This window comes from Schistocerca cancellata, chromosome 8 (genome assembly GCF_023864275.1).
Source record: "Schistocerca cancellata isolate TAMUIC-IGC-003103 chromosome 8, iqSchCanc2.1, whole genome shotgun sequence".
NCBI classification, from domain to species: domain Eukaryota; kingdom Metazoa; phylum Arthropoda; class Insecta; order Orthoptera; family Acrididae; genus Schistocerca; species Schistocerca cancellata.
This window is the reverse complement of record NC_064633.1, coordinates 283,555,662-283,578,163: the sequence shown is the minus strand read 5'-3', so window position 1 is coordinate 283,578,163 and position 22,502 is coordinate 283,555,662. Positions and strand designations below refer to the sequence as shown.

The following is a 22,502-nucleotide window of genomic DNA, read 5'->3' as shown; positions in this document are numbered from 1 at the left end:
GACATCTTCGGGGAAATCGAGGCTCTCAGCAAGATGCGTTCAGGGTCCGTTCTTATCAAGACCACCTCCGCCACACAGTCGGCGGCGCTCCAGGCGTGCGGACCGCCTAGGGGACATCCCGGTCTCCATTGTCCCACATCTGGCACTAAATAGGACGCAGGGGGTTATTTTTCATCGTGACCTCCTGCTACAATCTGATGAGGAGCTCAGGGCCAACCTGGAGCGCAGAGGCGTGCATTTCGTCCGGCGAGTCCAGCGCGGCCCCATAGACCATCGCATCGACACCGGGGCCTTTATCCTCGCCTTCGAGGGGGACGTTCTCCCGGAGAAGGTAAAGGTGATGTGCTACCGGTGTGACGTGCGGCCCTACGTCCCGCCTCCTATGCGCTGTTTTAGGTGTTGGCGGTTTGGGCACATGTCGTCACGGTGTGAGGCTGAGCCCCTTTGTGGCGATTGTGGATGTCCTCTTCGTGAGGAACATACATGCACCCCACCACCTCGGTGCGTTAATTGTCCTGGCGTCCACTCGCCTAGATCCTCAGACTGCACCGCATATCAGAAGGAGAAGAAGATACAAGAAATCAAAACTTTGGATCGGCTCTCTTATTCTGAGGCCAGGAAGAAGTATGACCGCCTCCATCCCGTGCCATTGACCACTTCGTTTGCCTCAGTTGTGTCCACTCCTTCCGCGGTATCCTCACCCCTATCCTGTCCCCCCTCCACCTCCTCTGCCCATCAGGGGGCTCTGCCTCCGCCTCCCAAATCCCTCCCTTCCAAATCCTCCTCCGCCTTGGCCCCCACCCCCTCTGCCCCAGGGGCCAACCTTCCTCCTCCTTCTCCCCCCACGCCACCTGAGAAGTGATCCTCTTCTCAGGCGTCCATCGGGGAAACGTTCTGGACGCCAGCTTCCGAGGTCCGGCGTTCCAAAACGGACCCCGCGCGTGAGGACCTTCTTCGGGTCCAGCCCACCATCCCTGTGCCTTCTCGGCCTTCCAAGAAGGCCTCCAAGAAGAAGTCTCTATCCCCCTCTCCACCCCGGCGCGTTTCGTCTGACGCTCCATCCGTGAGTTGCTGCTCCCGGCCGTCCTCAGTCTCGCCGGGATGCTCTGCTGCCAGGAGCTCAGCTGGCCTTTCGTCGGCAAATGATGCTGCCCCTCCTACACAACCAGGGACAGCGGCCGCAGCTGGCGATGAGTCGATGGAACCGGATCTGCCTCCCGTCGGTTGTAGCGTTGTTCCCTCGCAACCTGGCCCTCCGCTGCCGTCGAGGTGACCAGCTCTTCCCCCGTCTCGTTCCCCCAACTTTTTGACTAGCGATGGCGTTGTTTCATTGGAACATAAGAGGTATTCGATCTCATCGGGAGGAATTACAACTGCTCCTCCGCCTGCACTGTCCGCTCGTCCTTGGACTCCAGGAAACCAAGTTGCGCCCGTCTGACCATATTGCCTTTACCCACTATACCTCGGAGCGGTATGACCTCACCCCTGTGGACGGTATCCCAGCTCATGGTGGGGTCATGTTGCTCGTTCAGGACGATGTCTATTACCATCCCATCCCATTGACCACCCCACTCCAAGCAATAGCTGTCCGCATTACTCTTTCTGCTTTTACTTTTTCAGTTTGTACCATCTACACTCCACCGTCGTCTGCTGTTAGTCGGGCTGACATGATGCACTTGATCGTTCAGCTTCCCCCGCCGTTTTTATTGTTTGGCGACTTCAATGCCCATCATCCCCTTTGGGGCTCTCCTGCATCCTGTCAAAGAGGCTCACTCTTGGCAGATGTCTTCAACCATCTCAATCTTGTCTGCCTCAATACCGGCGCCCCGACTTTCCTCTCGGACTCTACTCATACCTACCCCCACTTGGACCTCTCGATCTGTTCTACCACTCTTGCCCGTCGGTTCGAGTGGTATGTCCTTTCTGACACCTATTCGAGCGACCACTTCCCCTGTGTCGTTCGTCTCCTGCACCACACCCCATCCCCACGTCCTTCGAGCTGGAACATACTGAAAGCTGACTGGGGACTTTACTCATCCCTGGCGACCTTTCCGGACCACGATTTTCCCAGTTGTGACAGTCAGGTCGAATACCTCACGGCTGTTATCATCAATGCTGCCGAACGTTCCATTCCTCGTACTACTTCTTCTTCACGTCGCGTTTCCGTCCCCTGGTGGAACGAGGCTTGTAGGGACGCTATCCGTGCTCGACGACGTGCTTTACGCACCTTTCGCCGCCATCCTACGTTGGCGAATTGTATTGAATACAAACGACTCCGAGCGCAATGCCGTAGAGTCATCAAAGACAGCAAAAAAGCTTGTTGGGCCTCTTTCACCAGCTCCTTTAACAGTTTTACTCCCTCTTCCGTCGTTTGGGGTAGCCTGCGCCGGCTGTCGGGCTTTAAGGCCCACTCCTCGGTACCTGGCCTGACCTCAGGTAATGCGGTCCTTGTTGATCCTGTGGCAGTCTCCAACGCCTTTGGCCGCTTTTTCGCGGAGGTTTCAAGCTCCGCCCATTACCATCCTGCCTTCCTTCCCAGGAAAGAGGCAGAAGAGGCTCGGCGACCTTCCTTCCACTCGCTGAATCTGGAAACTTATAATACCCCCTTTACTATGCGGGAACTCGAACGTGCGCTTGCACTGTCCCGGTCCTCTGCTCCAGGACCAGATGCCATTCACGTTCAGATGCTGGCACACCTTTCTCTGGCGGGCAAAAGCTTCCTTCTTCGTACCTACAATCGTGTCTGGACCGAAGGTCAAGTCCCCATGCGTTGGCGTGACGCCGTTGTTGTTCCTATACCCAAACCCGGGAAGGATAGACACCTTCCTTCTAGTTACCGCCCCATTTCTCTTACAAGCTGTGTCTGTAAGGTGATGGAGCGCATGGTTAATGCTCGGTTAGTCTGGATTCTTGAATCTCGACGGCTACTTACTAATGTCCAATGCGGCTTTCGTCGCCGCCGCTCCGCTGTTGACCACCTTGTGACCTTGTCGACATTCGTCATGAACAACTTTTTGGGAAGGCGCCAAACGGTAGCCGTGTTCTTCGACTTGGAGAAGGCTTATGATACCTGTTGGAGAGGAGGTATCCTCCGCACTATGCACAGGTGGGGCCTACGCGGTCGCCTGCCCCTTTTTATTGATTCCTTTTTAACGGATCGAAAGTTTAGGGTACGTGTGGGTTCCGTATTGTCCGACGTCTTCCTCCAGGAGAACGGAGTGCCTCAGGGCTCCGTCTTGAGCGTAGCCCTTTTTGCCATCGCGTTCAATCCAATTATGGATTGCATTCCACCTAATGTCTCCGGCTCTCTCTTTGTCAATGACTTCGCGATCTACTGCAGTGCCCAGAGAACATGCCTCCTGGAGCGCTGCCTTCAGCGTTGTCTAGACAGCCTCTACTCATGGAGCGTGGCAAATGGCTTCCGGTTCTCTGAAGAAAAGACGGTTTGTATCAACTTTTGGCGATATAAAGCGTTCCTTCCGCCATCCTTACATCTCGGTCCCGTTGTTCTCCCATTCGTGGACACAACTAAGTTTCTAGGGCTCACGTTGGACAGGAAACTGTGTTGGTCTCCACATGTCTCTTATTTGGCGGCCCGTTGTACATGTTCCCTTAATGTCCTCAGAGTTCTTAGCGGTTCATCTTGGGGAGCGGATCGCACTGTCCTGCTTCGCTTGTATCGGTCCATAGTCCGATCGAAGCTGGATTATGGGAGCTTCGTCTACTCGTCCGCTCGGCCGTCCCTCTTACGCCGGCTCAACTCCATCCACCATCGGGGAATACGTCTTGCGACCGGAGCTGCCGAGTTACCGTTGACCTACCAGCGCGACGTACTGCTGTGTCGGTATGCCTGCCGGCTGTCGTCTATGCCCGACCACCCCTCTTACAAGTCCTTCTTCGCCGATTCTCTCGACCGTCAGTACGGGTTTTATGTGTCTGCCCTGCTGCCCCCCGGAGTCCGCTTCCGTCGCCTGCTTCGACAATTGGATTTTGCCCTCCCTACCACCTTCAGAGAGGCTGAGAGCCCGACACCACCTTGGCTCCAGGCTCCGGTTCATATTTATCTCGACCTCAGCGCACTCCTGAAGGAGGGTACTCTGGCTGCAGTGTATTGCTCACGGTTTGTCGAACTTCGTGCTCGACTTGCCGGTCACGCCTTTATTTACACCGATGGCTCCAAAACTGACGATGGTGTCGGCTGTGCCTTTGTCGTCGGGGCCGCCACCTTTAAATACCGGCTCCTCGACCAATGTTCCAGCTTTACGGCCGAGCTTTTTGCTCTCCATCAGGCCGTTCAGTATGCCCGTCGCCACCGCCATTCATCATCTGTACTCTGCTCTGACTCACTCAGTGCTCTTCAGAGCCTTGGAGCTCCCTATCCGGTCCATCCCTTGATTCAACGGATACAGCAGTCCCTCCATTCTTTCGTTGATAATGGTGGTTCTGTCAGCTTTCTGTGGGTTCCCGGACATGTAGGAGTGCCTGGGAATGAGGCTGCGGATGCTGCAGCCAAGGCTGCAGTCCTTCTGCCTCGGCCAGCCTCCCATTATGTCCCGTCATCTGATGTTCGTGGGGATGTATGTAAGAGGCTTGTGTCGTTGTGGTGGGATGCTTGGTCATCCCTCCAAGGAAACAAGCTCCGGGCAGTAAAACCGCTCCCAAATGCTTGGACAACATCCTCCCGACCATCTCGGCGCGAGGAGGTCCTTCTGACCAGGTTGCGGATTGGGCATTGCCGGTTTAGCCACCGCTACCTGCTCTCCGGTGACCCAGCCCCGCAGTGCCCTTGTGGTCAGGCATTAACAGTGCGCCATGTTTTATTGTCGTGTCCCCGTTTTAGTCAATTTCGTGTTGTCCTGTCCCTGCCATCTACTTTACCGGATGTTTTAGCTGATGATGCTCGAGCAGCTGCTCGTATTCTGCGTTTTATAACTTTAACTGGCTTGTCCAAAGACATTTAATCTTTTTACTTATCTGCATCTTTGTCAGGTCCTTCTGGTGTCCCCTCCATCCCCTTAAGTTTTACCAGATTCCATGTGCTCTAACAACAGTGACTGGGCGCTAATGACCTCAGCAGCTGAGCGCCCTTAAACCCAACCAAAAAAAAAGAAAGCCATCTCCAGGACACCTCCATCAAGACCAGTGCAACAATTTCAAAGGGGGGAAAAGTGTTGTGACTCGCCGATTATTCAAAGTGCCGCCGCGCAATTACGCACGTCCTCTACGTGCGGTGCTGTCTGCCAGCCAGGCAGCAGCTGCGCCACCTAAGCGGCCAGCCGAGCAGCGGCCGCTAGACTGAGACTCAGTGTTTAATCGAATGCCGACTTGTACACAGGTCAACTTACTCAGTGACATATATGTGTGTTGTGTTGTCCGAAAACTGTGTTACATTTGAAGATATAAAACTAACATTAAGAACTTTTTAGGAGTGTTGTAAAAATTCTTACAGAGAAAGTAATATATTAAGATGTGCTTAATTTTCATTGTGATTGGTGAATTCAGCCAAGAGATAAGTTGGCTGCTTTCCTCAGCGGCAGAGCGGTAAGTAGTGTGGCCACAGCGGGGTTAAATGATGTGAGAGGGGTATGTTTTATTGTTTGTCTTTCAGTACTTACAGATCCTGGGTGAGTGTGCTTCTTACTGATCTGCGGCTATAGTATAAATTACGAAGAAAGTAAATGGATTTGTTTACATGCATTACAGAAGTGGTCATCTTCAAATTCAGTAGGCCTACTTATTTGTAGCAAGTAATATGAGACTGAATTAGTGCTGTTGTAGCACAACACAATGAGTAGAAGAAAAATGACATTAAAAACATTCATTAAACATATGTGATCATCTCTCATATTGCGTAATTCATTTAAATATAAGTACCATTACTGTTGTTAATCAATTTATCATTCATTTTTACAGTGGAATATCATAACCCAAGCCACTGTCTGTGAAGTTTAGAGGTGTGAACAGAGGCGCCAACTTGAAAATATTTTTGGGGGGGGGCAAGAATCATTTATTTTATTAGGTACTACATTTGACAGATAACTTTGCATTTCCATCTACATGTTCGACACTTCAAACCAGTCCTATTTGCAGATGACACCAGTGTATTGATTTAAGGTGGAAATAGAAAGGCTCTGAGGCTGTATGCTGAAGTCACAAACAAAAAGATTTCAGAGTGGTTTGTGAGGAATAAACTACTGATTAACCCTTTAAAAAAAAGAAAAAAAAACGTCACTGTACAATTCCACACACAGCAAAATTAAAAATCCATTAAAACCAAATATTTCTTTGGAAAACCAAAAAATTAAGTGTCACTGAAACAAAATTGCTTTGTTTACTTACAAGAAAATCTGAAATGGAATTCCCATAACGCATTCTTAAATTCCAAGCTATTTAAAATGATCTATGCAATGAGAATTATGTGGAACAACACAAGTGCTGAAGGAGAGAGGTGTAGTATGCATGCATACTTTCCATTTTTGAGTTATGACGTCATATTCTTGGAAAAGTCCCCTCGCAGCATAACAACTTTCAAGGAACAAAAAAAGATTGTGAAGATAATGAAAAATGCAAACAGCTGAAAATCATGCAAACTACGATTGGCTGGCGACTAGCCCCCCCCCCCCCCCTCGACTCGCTGAAACGTCAGTCACAATGTCATTTCAGTCGGAGTATAGTAGGTCAGTAGTGGTACAAAACAAATACATAAATAAAGTTGAAGAAACATACCTTAATTTTTGATGGCAAATGTACTCCTCCTCAGATCATTCTTGCATATGAACTCGTCACATATGGCATCAAGGTCGAGTTTCATCGATTCATCTCTGTGGGCGTTGAGAAGGGCGATGGCATTAAGAGAATCCTGCCTCATTATAGAACGAAGATATGTTTTCACCCTCCGCAGACAAGAAAACGATCGCTCAGCAGTGCAGGACGTTACCGGAATCGTCAGCACTACACGTATGAATTTCACTAGTTCAGCCAGTAGGTCAAACAGGTGGTTTTCCTGTTTTAGGTATTTCACTATGTCATCCAACGAACTAATATTCGCAGAATCACTACTTTGGATAATCTCATGAAACATGCTTCGATGGAGAAGCAAGCGTTCTTTGTCTATATCTGATTCGTAGAAAGATAAAATATCGAACGAATGTTTGTTATCACCAAGAAGAAATTGTTCAATTTGATTTACAAACATGAATGATTAAGTTTTGAACTGTGATTCCAAGAAGCTGATGGATGTATCCTTTGTTTCATAATACAATCTTCTATATTTGTCACATACTTCAGTGAATGTTTCTACAGATGAATTGATGGAGTGATCGTATTTCTTAGGGACTTTTCTTCTACAGGGTAATTTTGGGGAATCAACATCCATATCTCGACATTTTGAAGTTACTTCACCCCAGAATGATAGAAAATTTTTTCTCATAAATTTAATAGAAGTTACAAGAGTGGAAATCATCTTATTGGCCTCCTCTAAGTGTAGGGATTTCCTCTGTAGTGCTATGTTAGGTATCAATGTGACCAAACAGTTTTACCAAAAATGATAACATGAAAAAAAATCATTTGTCTGCATATTAATCAAAAAGCCGTTTGCTTTGGCCTCAGTGTCTGAATTGTTATTTCTTGAAACATTTAGAAAAAATTCCTGAATTTCTGTATAGTTGGACAAAACTGAAGACATTGCCAAGTATCTTACAACCCACCTTGTAGGACAGAGTGGTTTCAAATCTGTAGAGGCATCTGCCTTCAGGTGAATCTCTCACAAAATGTATTAAGTCCTTCATAACATTCAATGCATTTTGACATTCTGGAACTGCTTTCACAGTGTCTGGTAGTGTTGAATTTAAACAGTGTGCAAGGCAGTGCACAAACATGGCTCTGTTCTCCATTTCCATAAACTTTGCCTGGACACCGTTATGTAATCCGGCCATGTTAGCTGAACTGTCAAAGCATTGGCCCCTACAATTAGATGTAGGCAAATCAAATTGTCTTAAAATGTCGATAATAATATCAAACCGAGCCTTAGCTGTGGTACTTTGTATTGAGTGTAGCCCTAAAAAATATTCTTCTATCTCTAGCGAAGCATCAACAAATCTTATACAGATACTAAATTGCTCTTTGGTGGGTATGTCTGTTGTTTCGTGTGCTATTATTGCAAAATACTCTGCACTCTTGATACACTCCAATAATTTTCTAAGAAGTGTATGACTTAAAGTGGCCAAAATTTCATTTTGCACATCATGGGATGTCCATTTGTAAGTTTCGCACTGTAGCCATATTAAAAGTAGCTGGTTATCTACACATCGAAAGCGTAATAAATTGTCGAAGTTACGTGTTTCATCAGTATGCCCACGTATTGCCAGCCCCTGCACTGCTAAATAATGGAGGAAGATATGATTTTTAGTAAACAAGCTAGATTTTCTTTCATTTGTGTCAGTTTTTCTTTGGAAATCTGGCTAAATACATTGACATTCGAATTTAAGGATTTGAATTTCAGTACAGCTTCTCTGTGGCAGCCTGATGCTTCATGCACTTGCAACTTTTCTACCCCTTTCTTCCACTTCGAAAAACCAGTTTCGATTAAAGTTTTTCACATTTTGTGAGAAAACTGAAAACGATTTTCTTCAAACATTTGTCTGCAAATTTTTCAAAAAATAACATCTTTTACCTTATTGTATACGATCCATGCAAATTGCTGTTTCCAAGAGGGCTGATAACAGCGTTGTTTTTTTCCAGGAACTGTGTTTTTTGTCACCGCCACAGTTCCGTCACTATCTGTGTCTTTGTTGTCACACACAGCACCACTAACACTGGGTCTAGCTTCACCATTGCTAACTCTTGCCACATTGTCACATTTCTTCCTAATTATAAACTTGTCTGATTTAAACTGGACAGTAAGGGACGAAAGATTAACAACTGAACCGAGTCACGGAAGACTAACTGACCACTGGCGATGCCCAGCTCCGGAATATTTATGTTCGCTGCCAACATTACCTGCAACCTGCATAACAGTACTGTGCGCCTAACAAGAAGTAGCCATGTAACAATAGTGTTGATTATTGTCAGGGCCAGCTCTAGGGAGGGGGAGGGGCGAACTGCATTATCGCCCAGGGCGGCAGATTTTTGGGGGCGGCAAATGAAGGAATGTGCGATAATAAATTGGAAATACAAATTATTCATAAAATCAAGGGTCTTATTGAAAATTATTTATGGTACAGAAACAGTGTGCTCCGATTTATGAAAGAAACGTTTCCTCTAACAAAAACGGCTTAAAATGTATTGCACTGTAAATGTATCACCGACTGCTGCTTTGATCTTAAAGACATATTCACAACAAAGAGACGAATAAGTGTGATATGTGAAAATAAGGCATTATGTATGAAATATATTATGGGAAAAGGTGACTATGTCAAAAACGGGGAGGGGGCATTTGACATGTTCGCACGGGGCGGCAAAATCCCTGGAGCGGTGGAGCCGGTGCTGATTTGTGTGGTGTTGTACCTAGTGATTGTCAATAGAATTTACAAAAATGAATGAAGAGTCTTTAACGTTACCTAGTCCTTCTAGCGATCGCTATCAAATTCGGTGTCACTATTGCTCATTAGTTTCTTTTACAAGCTGCCAGCAGGCTGCTGTGGGAAGAAGTGGAGCTCGTCCTAGCAGCCAAAGCCCTGCGAGCTCATGGTGAGCTTTCATTCCCTGCATACCTCCGTACAGTAAAAGTGTGCAAATAGTACAGATGCAGGGGACAAACCCTGTGACGACTGCTCGTCATGTGCAGTGGTTGGAGTAGTAGCAGAAAGGAAAATGTAATAGCTCGTAAAATCGGTATTTTTTTTTGCTACATAATCATTACATACTATTATGCAAAAATGTATGTGCAAGTTTTAACAAATTTCCCAGTAAAGGATGAGGAAGCAGGAGAGAGTGGTGAGAAATGCATGTTTGAATATTGGGGGGAGGGGGCGGGCAAGGCCCCTACTTTTAACTATGGGGGGGGGGGCACAAAATACCTTGCCCCCCCCCCCCTCAAGTTGGTGCCACTGGGTGTGAATCACAATTAAAGTTATCGCTGATTTAATTTCAGTCCTCTGATGTTTTAAGCCAATATGTGGATTTTTGACCTCTATCCTCACCCTTTCCGACACTTGCATTCAAGCAAAGATGTGTGCAATTATTGCCTCCTCTGTGTGGCTCTTGTAGTATTGCAATTACATGTCTGTTCAGTGAAACTCATGTTTTATGTAATTTCATTGAGTAGCTTCATCCAATAATGAATGCACTCATGAATAATCGTTATTTTCTGAGACAGGTTCCTATTTTTTGTAATATTTGTGGCTTCTCATTTATATTGCTGTGAAGGAGATTATGAAAGATGACACCAACAAGAATTTTTCCTCTTGGAGGTACATTCATTGTTATTAAATAAACTGCATTTTTTAGTTAGGATAGTGATTGCTAATTTATTATTATTTATGTCATTCACGGGCGTGTTCAAAGTAAAGTTTTTTTTTAATTTAAGAAACATTTTTTTTTGTCTTTGAATGTAACTTTAACCAATATTCTTGCATATACAATATTAGTCTCTTTGTATCTGCAGACACCGCAACAGACAACAGAACACTACTTCATCAAGCAATTACAGTATCACACCTCAGGTTGCTAAGGGTGGCAGCAACCTGAAACAGAGAACAGTTGGCACAAATTGCTTGGAATGGTGCTGGCTTTTAACAACCTGTATTTGGGGGCTGGCAGCTGATTTATAATGGCCTAACTGTAGCTAGTCAGTTGAGGTCTCGTAGTAATTTACGTGGGTTATCAATTAAGATTGGAACATAATATGTGGCCTGAGGTGCTGGCCACAATGTCAGTTTTGGCTCTTGAGCAAAGAAGTTTGATGACCACTGGGTTAGGGAGGGCTTTGCCCACAAAAAATCTACACAACACTCATCTCATGAGACTGGCATTCCATAAAAGACAGTTTAGCGAATACCGCATAGACATTTACACTTGAAACCATACAGATTCACAATGCCACATAACATTAGTGATGCATATAAGGTTGCCCATGGGAAATTCTGTGTGGAAATGTTGCATCGGACAGAGGAAATGAGACATTCCTGAACACAATAATCTTCAGCAATGAGTTGACATTTCTTATAAGTGGCATGATGAACATCTACAACTGCAGAATTTAGAGTAGCAAAAATCCACATGCAACCCTGGAACATGTTCACGGCAGCCCCAAACTTAACGTGTTTTGTGTCCTTAACAAATTGAAAGTGTAAGACCCTTTCTCCCCAATGGAGAAAATTGTCACTGGTACTGTGTATCTGGATATGCTTGAAAACTTCTTAATTCCACAGATCGATGAAGATGACTGAGATGGGATGGTTTACTACCAGCAAGACAGTGCACCACCTCATTTCCTCATGGAAGTTCAAGGTTTTTGGAATAATCACTTCTCACGTCAGTGGTTTGGCCATGGAGGACCAATCACATGGCCACCTCATTCCCCAGACTTGACACCACTGGATTTCTTTGTTTGGGGTATCATTAAAAACTGTGCATTTGTACCTCCCCTGCCAAACAATTTACCCAACCGAAAAAATTGAATCTATGCTGTCATTGCACAAGGTACACCTGATTTGTTGCAACAAGTGTGGAAAGAAACTGATTACTGGTGGGATGCTTGCTGCATCACCAATGGTTGTCACATTAAATGAAAATGATACTTGACCCTTTTAAGTGAAATTTGAGGTTGTTTGCTACAAAATGACACATCTACTGATCCTGTAAGTTATCTCAATACATTGCTATATCATTCCAAAGTTGCCATGTCCTTTCTGATGCACCCTGTATACACATGTCATTAGTAAACCAGAAAACTCTTACATTTTATGGCAAACTGTCATGTAAGTTCAACATAAAAATATTGAAAAGCAGGGCAGAGAGAATTGATCCTTGGAGTAGCTCTACACTTTATATGTAAATTGAAGGTGGAGAGGGGAAGAAAGGAAAGGAAAAGGAGGGGATCAGTGCTGTTAGCTGCATTGTACTATTACATAGAATCAGCAGCGATGAGTGAAAATATGTTCTGGACCAGGATTTGAATCCAAGATCTCCTGCGTACTAGACAGGTGTGGTAATCACTGTGCCATCTGGGATGCAGTGTTATCACAAAAGCGCGGACTATCTTGGCACATCTCATGGCCGATCCACACTCCCAGCAAGCTCCATCTATTTGCTCTCTGAGATTTCTACAGCACATCGAACATATTTGTGCATCCACACTGAAGAAGGTGGATTCATTGCTCAGCTAAGCCTATCACATTATATGAATGCATGGTGTCTGTTCTTTTGGACATTTCCACGCATTCATATAACTTGATAGGCATAGATGGGCAATGAATCCATATTCTTCAGTGCAGATGCATAAATACTTCCAACTGCCTGTGGGAATGTCAGTGAGTGAATATGAAAGAAGTGCACAGGGACTGCGGATATGTGGTGCTTGGTGCGAGTGTGGATTGGCTATGAGGTGTGCTGAGATACTCATTGCAGTTGTGATAACTGGCATGAGACCTGCTGGCAGTGTGTGCACTGGTATGAGACCTGCTGGTGGATGAAAACCGCACTTCCCAATTTCACAGAAGCTCTTCTGCGAACCTTGCAGAATCAACAGTCCTGGAAGAAATGGCATTGCAGGGACATGGCTTAGCCACGGCCTGGTATGTATCTCGAAAGGATGCCTAGGAAGCAAGAAATCCCAGGTTCGAATCCAGGTCCCATACACAATTCCATTTGTCGCCACTGATTCCATGTAATGTCCCAATGCAGCTGACAGCAGAGATCTCCTCCTTTTCCTCTCCTCTCCTTTCCTTTCATCCCCTCTCCACCTTCAGTTTACACTTGATGTACAACAGCTGCAGATTCTGCATGGTGTCTGTTCTTTCAGACATGTGCGACGGAACAGACACCATGCATTCGCATAGCTATACATTTGCCATACTTGGTCCCACATAGCAATTTCCACTTCTTATTACCAATGACCTCTGTGAGAATAAGTGGATAAGTTTGTTCACAAAGCTATCAGGAATACTCTGTCTCAGCATTACGGCAGCCATCATTGATAAACTTACATCACTACACACATTATTTATGTCAGACAAACAGGAATGACATATCCATTGCAGCTGAGACTGATCTGGATATTAATGAAACCTGAAATTTACATAAACTGAAAATTATCTTGTGACCCACCAGCCACTCTGAGGGATCCACACTGAATCGCCATCGAGGAATGGGACAATCTGGACCAACACTGCCTTGATGAACTTGTGGTAGTATGCCACAATGAATACAAGCATGCATCAGTGCAAGAGGACGTACTACTGGGTATTAGAGGTACCCAGAGTGTACAGCAATCTGGACCACTGCCTCTGAAGGCCTCGCTGTATGGTGGTGCAACATGCAATGTGAGGTTTTCATGAGCAATAAAAGGGGCAGGACCGATGTTTATGTTTATCTCTATTCAAATTTTCTTTAAGGGTTTCAGAACTCTCGGAACCAAGATGATGCAAAACTTTTTTTATTTGTGTATTATTATTATTATTATTATTATTATTATATTAAAATATTTAATAAATTTTATTGTTATTATTATTAAAATCTTTGACACCCTTTTACTCGAAATATGGTTTACTCTTTTTTTTTGGGGGGGGGGGAATTCAAGCTACATCTCAGGAATCCTGCTATTTCCAAAAAGATTTATTACCTATCCGTGCACTGTACATATTTGAGATTATCATCTTTTTTTATGTAGTAATCCTGAGCTAACTGAAGAAAACCATGTCAAACATATGTACAACACTAGACACAAAGAAAATTTCATGCTTCCAAAACATCTCATAAAAATGTACCAACAGACACCTCAGTACATGGGAATAAAAGTTTTCAATAAACTCAAGTGCAGTTGTACTGAGCACAGAGATAGGTTCACTGAAGACAAAACTACATGATCTCTCGGTTGAAAGATGTACTACTCAACTGAGCTATTTATGAATGATAAGATGATCTGTTGAACAGGGTGACTATTTAATATCGTAGTGTTGTGTATAATATCGAATGTACTGATACATCGTAAGAAAAATGATTTAATAATATTATTGTTTTCAGTGTAAAACTGTGCTGGTAAAAATAGTGTTGGAGAATTATGTTATGCAGCAATATGAAACTTCCTGGAAGATTAAAACTATGGGCCAGTGCAAGACTCGAGCCGACCCGTATGGCCAAGCGGTTCTAGGCGCTACAGTCTGGAACAGCGAGGCCGCTACGGTCGCAGGTTCGAATCCTGTCTCGGGCATGGATGTGTGTGATGTCCTTAGGTTGGTTAGGTTTAAGTAGTTCTAAGTTCTAGGAGACTGATGACCTGAGAAGTTAAGTCCCATAGTGCTCAGAGCCATTTTTTTTTTTGCAAGACTCGAACTTGGGACCTTTGCCTTTCACGGGCCAGTGGTCTACCGACGTTTTTCTTGATTTTTCCTCTAACTTTCCTGGTAATAAAGAAACCTACAAAAAGGTCTATATACCACTGTCACCTTGACTCTAACAAAAAAATGTGTGTGCCACTTCAGGTGTTGCCCCCTAATTTGGCCTATGTCAATAGTTCTTCATAAACCTAAGAAAGAAGAAAAGGAAAAGGGGGAAGGGAGGGTATCAAATGGGTATAACAGAGAAGAATTTTATTTTATTTATTTATTTTAACCATTGCGTGAAACCGGTGAATCCGCTCGTAGCTATGGAGAAATGCGTGTAAGTCTTCTCGAAAGTAAAGGGAAATACCAAAGGGGATCATTGTATCAAAAATCCAAAAATAGTGCATCACCGGCTGATCTACCAAAGCACACCTCACGACCTCTCCTTACAGCTTTACTTCCGCCAGTACCTCATCTTCTGCCTTCCAAAATTCACAGAAGTTCTACTGCAAAGCTTGCAGGACTAGCACTCTGGGAAAAATGGATATTGCAGAGACATGGCTTAGCTTAATTTGAAAGGCTGTAGGTGAGCTACTGGCGGAAGTAAAGCTGTGAGGATGGGTTGTGAGTCGTACTTGGGTAGCTCGTCTGTGGAGCACTTGCCTGCAAAAGGCAAACGTGTCGAATTTGAGACACAGTTTTAATCTACCACGAGGTTCCATATCAGAGAACACTACACCGCAGAGTGAAGATTTCATTTTGAAAACATCCCCAGGCTGAGGCTACCTCTGCAGTATCCTTTCTCCCAGAAGTGCTAGTCTTGTATGTTTTACAGGAGAACTGTGAAGTCTGGCGGAAATAAAGCTGTGAGGAAGGGTCGTGAGTCCTGCGTGGGTAGCTCTCTTGGTGGAGCACTTGCTCGCTAAGGCAAAGGTCCTGAGTTCGTGTTTCTGTCTGGCACACAATTTTAATAAGCCAGGAAGTTTCATATCAGTTCAAATGGCTCTGAGCACTATGGGACTCAACTGCTGTGGTCATAAGTCCCCTAGAACTTAGAACTACTTAAACCTAACTAACCTAAGGACAGCACACAACACCCAGCCATCACGAGGCAGAGAAAATCCCTGACCCCGCCGGGAATCGAACCCGGGAACCCGGGCGTGGGAAGCGAGAACGCTACCGCACGACCACGAGAGGCGGGCGTTTCATATCAGTGCACACTCCGCTGCAGAGTGAACATTTCATTCTCGAAAACTTTACGTGTCTCCTGTACAGTAAGATAAGATGATGTGTAAAATACAGGGTGGTCAAATAAAAGTGGACAGGACTCGACAGGACGTGAATGAATGCACATAGCCACACGCCGCGACGTGCACATCACATTTACGCCCGCCACGTGGTCCACATCGATTCAGAGCGTGGTGCCGGCTGTTTCAGTGTGTGTGGAGCAATGCAAAGGAGACGATGGTACTCACAGTAGAGCAGCGGGTGTTCGTTGTGGAAGGTTACGCGACAACAAGGTCGTGGCAACGGTGTGATCAGTTATTCGCTGAGTAGTTTAAGGAGGATGCCAAGTTCACCGGACGGCGGACTTGGATACGATGTGACGTCATTATGACGTATACACGCTACATCGAAAACGATAGAAACAGTATATCGACTATTCGACTTTTGTGAACTTTCGAGAGGTTGTGACAGGGTAGCGCTGTGCTCTGCGCCATTCGTTTAGATGTGTTTTGCGTTCCTTACGTTTAAATCGTGTATTGTACTGTGTTTGTGTCCTGTGCGTTGTTTTACGTTTGCTCGTCTCTAATTATGTGTTCAGCATTCGAGAGACTAATGAGAGAAAAGCTGAAAGAGTTCAGCATCGATGACGACGGGCAATTGCGTGGTTATTGTGAATCTCAAGCAGAAATTGATGTACTTCTGACCCAGCTGAAGTGCGTCGATTATTCGTACTCGGTGAGAAGAAGCACTCAGCAGCCAAAATCTTTAGATGCGTCAAGACACTAACCTTTGGTTAAGATTACATTGAGAAATCCACTTCCCCTCGTATTTCATCTCCGGTCGACGATTTTTCTTCAACAATGCCTCATATTTTTCTTTTTAAGTTCGAAATTCAATCATTCTACACACCAGTCATTACTGGACACTAAGGTACCTGTCTCCGCGGTCCGAGTGTAAAATTACTTGGAATTATGGTTGATAAAAGACTATCTTGGGATGGACATATAAATTACTTAGCTAACTAACTTGAACGAGTTCTCTTTCAGCTATATAAATTAAGAAAAAAAAGTCAGCAAGAGTATGCTGCTACAATCTAATATGTATTGACAAGACCAATTGTATGAAACCATACTAAAATATTGATAATAAATAAATATTATTTTCGGCGTAAGCGTTCAATACAACAATCACACAATCTAATCTGGTCGGGACATAAGAAGACTTCACTTTTTTTACGAAACGTGTTGTCTGTGGTGTTTTCAAGGCCACGGTCAGGAATATTTCTATTAATATCCAGCTCTTTTACTTTTATTTTGGCGAAATACATATACGCTGCCACACTGAGCTGTTATCAGAATCGCACGTGTCAAAACAAACCACTAGCTGACGACAGTTTAGAATCTCGAACGTTCGTAAAAGTCGATAGGTGTGTTAATCGACTAAAGTGTATATACGTCATAATGACATCACATCATATCCAGGTTGGGTGAACTTAGCATCCTCCGTAGTTTAATGGTGTCAAAGTGCCAGCAAAGAGTGCCAAGCAACACTTAGTCCGAAAATGGCGTCAGACAGGATCTGTTTTGAACAAGTCAAAAACATTCCGAAACGTGCCCGCATACCAGAAAATATGTCCGCAGTTTACCAGAAAATGCTTCAGAGTCCTACTAAATCAACCCGACGCCTGTCGCAAGAGACAGGCGTTCCAGATCGATCACGCGATCGATACAGTACCCGGTCCTGCACTCTGGTCGCGGCGTTATCTGGTCCACTAGGTCACCTGATCTGTCAGAGTGCGATTACTTCGTGTGGGGGGCCAAGTCTAAGGCATATCGCAACAACCCTCATAGTCTTCAAGAAATGCAGCAGAATATTTCGGATGAGACTGCAGGAATTCCAGCAATCCAGTTTCGATCTGCCTTCAGCAACTTGCTGATCAGGGCCCAAGAATGCCAAGATATGAATGGTGGTCACATTTAACATCTACTAAAGTCAGGTTAGTGCTGTATTTCCTTCCTTCTTCTGTGTTTCTTTGTGCACTGGAACTCTATTCTTCAGGCCATTTTTATTCGCCCCATCCTGTATGAGACGAATAAAACACGAATAGAAATTAAAATGACCGTAACAGCAAACTATATTTGTGGGGGGGGGGAGGGGGGGAGACAGTAAGAAACGGCGATACACCCTCCTACCCTGAATCAATCACAGCAGCGTGAAAGCGTCACTCTGCGAAAATAATCAGGGACAATGGACACTGATATGAGCTCAAAACAGATGAGGTGAACGCGGGAAATACAAGGACTGATAACTTTTCTCTCCAGTAACACCGAACATGAGTGTAGACGAAAAACATTTTTTAATGCCAGTAGTCGAGAAACACAGAATTCAAATAAAGTGTTATTTGTTGCCTGTTTTGGCTTTTCTCCAGTGTATGGACTATTCCCTTCCTCAGAGTACCAACTCTATCTACGTACTTTATGTCGCGAAGTGGAGTAAAATATTGGTTGAGTCAACGTGGAAAATGTGCGTGATTTTTCGGCTGTAAGTCGACCCGAAGACTGCCGGAAGCGAAAAGGAATCGTCACTAGTTACAGTAGGCAGGTGACCCTGATGTACAGTGCTGCGATGTACTCTTGTATTCCAAGCGCAGGAGAATGCACATGGTATTACTGTTGCGCGTTCATCTAATGTCTCCTTCGATTCCGGGATGAAGGGGGACGGTGTCTGTCGACAAGCAAACAGATCTATAATATATTCCGTTCACGTTCTTCTGCTGCGCTCGTTCAGCCTATGCTGTAGAGGTAGGATAAGGGTTCGTGTTATGGTGATCGATTAGTTTGGCGGCTTATTAAGTGAATGATCCTTTAGTTAGAGAACAGGAAATGATGGCAATGTTGTGGAACGATTAACGATGAGAAATAGGTTGAAAACTGGCCAGTTGAAACTACCAGCTATTATACAGTGTGTTTCAAAAAGAATTACTTATTACAAAGTATTATTTTGTACAAACTATCGATCGCTGCGCCTGAGCTCGGCTATTGGAGAAACAAATACATAGCCTAGTTTATATTAATAGCCGCTAGATATCAGTTGTCTTTGTTTTGCATGGTAACCATAATATGTTGCTACTCCGCAGCAGAAATCATTTTGTGTTCTCGAGTTTGCGAAGTGCAGTTCCGTGATTACAGTGCAAAGAGGTTTCAGGTTGAGGTACCAAACTGATGATCCAAATGGGTGGAACATTTGCAAATGGTAACGACAGTTTCTAGATACAAGATGTGTACGTAAAGGAAGGAGTCCAGGCCGCCCTCGTGTTCCTGAAGAAAATGTTGCATGAATTCAAACTGTTTTCCAGCGTAGTCCTTCAAAATCAACTCGTCGTGCCATTCGGGAGTTACAACTGCCTACAACAACAATTTGGCGTGTTGTGTGACGTCGGTTGATTATAAAGCCGTACGCGTTACAGCTGTTACAGGCTGAGTATCCTGATGACAAATGCAAACGTTTGGCATTTTGTAACGAAATTCGTGATGCTATTGACGATGATAACACTTTCGCACAACACATTGTGATGAAGCGACTTTCCATGTTAGTATTCAGGTAAACAAACACAGTGTTCGAATTTGGGGCCTACAGAACCCACATGCAGCCATTGAACATGTAGGAGATCCGCCCAAAGTCAATGACTTATGTGCAATATCCCAATCATGTGTTTGATTGGGTTTAAGTCGGGGGAACGGGCAGCCGAATACACTGTCTCAATATCCTCTCGTTCTAAGAGCTCCTCCTCCTGCGCATTTCGATGCGGTCGCGCATTGTCATCCATACAAAAAAAGTCAGTGCCAGATGCAGCCCTGAAAAGTCTCACTCGTGGAAGGATTACAGTGCCACAATAAAGTTGACTGGTGAGTGTACCGTGTTCAAAGATTTGGAGGTCAGTATACCCAAACAAAATTATGCTTCTCCACACCATAACACCTGGACCACCAAAACAATCATATTCTAAAATGGTGGACGTACCACAATATAGCGAAAGGTGGGAACACGTAATGCAGTGAATGACAATATGAAATATGCTCAGTACCTGTTTTGTTGTCTGCTTAAAAGAAAAAATGTCCATAAATGCTTTAATTTGTCGGCTAATTTTAGAGTACATATTTTGCAAGTGTTCATGATTATCATGTTTTTCGTCTTCAAAGAAAATTTTAATTATATATGAAGCCAAAATTATGAGTTGAAAGTTATTTAATTGGAAACTCGTATTTGCAGCAAGCATGTGCTACAAGTGCATAAAACTCGTCGTTTATAAATATCTTGCCTTTAAAGACATAGGTTCCAATATTTGAATAACTTGTATCTATTGCAAGACCTTTTATAATTTGCAACTAGTGCTGCAGAGCGGCAGTACTCGCTCAAACCGTCCTCTCACAGGACGTGAAAACGCAAGTGGGTGAAGAGTTGGTGATGTCACAGCGTGAAATTTCACATTCCACTACACTCAGAGTTGGCATGTTTTCTCTGAACAAAATCGACATTTTTTGCGAAACCTGGACAAAACACACACTGGCCTAAAATTCGAAGTGCAATAGAACAAAGCACTGCATTGTACCTTATTGATATTTCTGCATGCTTTTCAACCTCCTGAGTAGGATTTCCATTCTTCAAGAATCCGTCGAAACTGCAGGCAAGTAAATGAGTAATTCATCTTCACCATTAAGTGAGCTTCTAATGTAGCCTTGATAAATGGTTTCTCTCAGCTTGCTAAGTATTCCTCATGAGGGTGAAAATTCTTTCTGGAGCAGCACTAGAATGGGGTATAGAAATCACTAAACAGACAACTTTGAGCATGTTCTCAGAGTTTTCAAAACGATGAAAAAATTTCATCGACTTATCATCAGACAGCAGCTAAAAAAGTTGTCCTCTTCTTCCTTTAGTGGTTAATTGCACACATTCTTCGAACATCAAATCCTCGTTCGCATGAAGTTAATATTGAAAAGTAGCTTTGATGAATTCTGAAACTAAGCACTATTTCCCTATTAATGAAAGATTTATACACCCTGTCTGCAAAGTCAAAACTTCTGTCAAGATAGTCTATACTACGCTGGAAGTAATTGGTCGCTTCTCTTTTGAATGTTCTGACACGCCCGTCATTTACAGACTTCAAGGCTACTGAGGATGCCGCAGTGCCATATAACTGATCTTCATTTCTTTGTTTGGTTCATAAGTCTGATGTAAAAGCATAATCATATTGAAAGTTTGCCTTTAATGAGACAAAATGACCACCAATGTTCAATGCAAAGCCCAGGTTGCCAAAGATGATTCATCTTCGAAAAAGTCTCGGAGTACCTTTAGTTTGTATTCCTCCGAGACGAAGTATTATTTGATTGGTTAAAAGTTTTTCTATTTGCTCTACACACGGAGTGAGAGACTACCAGCGTGTTGGTAGGTCTTTTAAATCTCCTGCCATTCAGTGTCCATCCAATGCTTGGCACTGACTGATAGAGTAGTTGAATGTCCTGAGGGATATCGTGCCAAATTCTGTCCAATTGGCAAGCTACATCTTCAAAATCTCGAGCTGGCTGAGGGGCCCCACCCATAATGCTGCAAACATTCTCTATTAGGGGAGCCAAGGTAGGGTCTGGCAAGCACAATGATATGCAGTAGAAACTCTCGCCATGTATGGGAGGACATTAATTCGCTGAAATATAAGCTCAGGATGGTTTGCCATGAAGGGCAAGAAAACGGGGCGTAGAACAGCGTTGACGCACCGCTTTGCAGAAAAGGGTGCAGCTATGGAATGAAATGCTACTCCAGACTATCACTTTTGGTTGTCAGACCATATTGCGGGAGACAGTCAGGTTGGTATCTCAGTCAAGTTGGTGTCCCACTGCTATCCTGGGAGTCTCCAGACACATCTTCACTGGCCAATGCGGCCCAGTTTTCGAAGTGGGACTTATCACTGAAGACAATTCTATTCCATTCAATAATATCTGAGGTAAAATGAGTCTGACGCCACTGCAAATGAGCTTAATACGTCAAAGATCCGCCTCAGTTGCGAAAAGTTACTGGTCTTAAGCTAAGTAACGTAGCTTGACATGGTACCACGGTACTTTAGCTTTTTATGTTTCACCATGCTTTCTTCCGACATGTATTAGTTTATTTTATGCCTCTGAAGAAGGCTATATTACTCTAGCTGAAACCTGGGTAAAGACCAGTAACTTTTCGCAACTGAGGCTAATCCTTGATGTGTTAATTTATCACAGTTGCTGACAGGGCTGCAACATGTTATTCTTGCAAATGAGCTTGTTGGCGTACAGAGGTAAATGGTAGTCGGTGCAAGGGTCACCTTGAGCTCAGCCCTTCCCCCCGCCACTATGAGCCGCCTATTAATGGTTTTTGTGCTCACTGAAGCAACAGTTGCACGTTTGATCAATGATATTGGTGGACCCAGGACTCTGAGTGCCTCTCTGAAGAATGTCCAGTCCTCATGTTCTGTTGTCTCTCTAGATCGACCACTTCCTTCCTGACACTGTGTTCAACCTTGGTTCACCCAGCCCACCCCTACCACTGTCACCGAGTAGTGGCATCGCTCCTATCCAATGTTGAATGAATCACCAATTACGCCAATTAGCTTCTTTGAGCCCATATACACATCCTCTCTCAAATGCTGACATCCGCTTATGTTGTTCAAGTGCCTGTCTGTGATGCATAGTTACTGTCAAACTGAGTACATGGTATGAAATTCGCAGAGACTTTATACTGTGGTATCGACATATCTCCTGTTTATTATCCTTG

At 44.3% G+C, this 22,502-nt stretch overlaps 1 protein-coding gene across 1 annotated transcript in view; it reads right to left on the bottom strand.

Annotated features, from left to right (window-relative positions):
* Window positions 1-8,927, bottom strand: part of LOC126094831 (uncharacterized protein K02A2.6-like) — a 31,647-nt gene extending 22,720 nt beyond the window's left edge. Inside the window, exon 1 of the mRNA XM_049909427.1 lies at window positions 8,672-8,927. The gene's annotated coding sequence lies outside the window, so the exon portion shown is untranslated. The remainder of the gene's footprint in view (window positions 1-8,671) is intronic.
* Window positions 8,928-22,502: the final 13,575 nt, after the last annotated feature.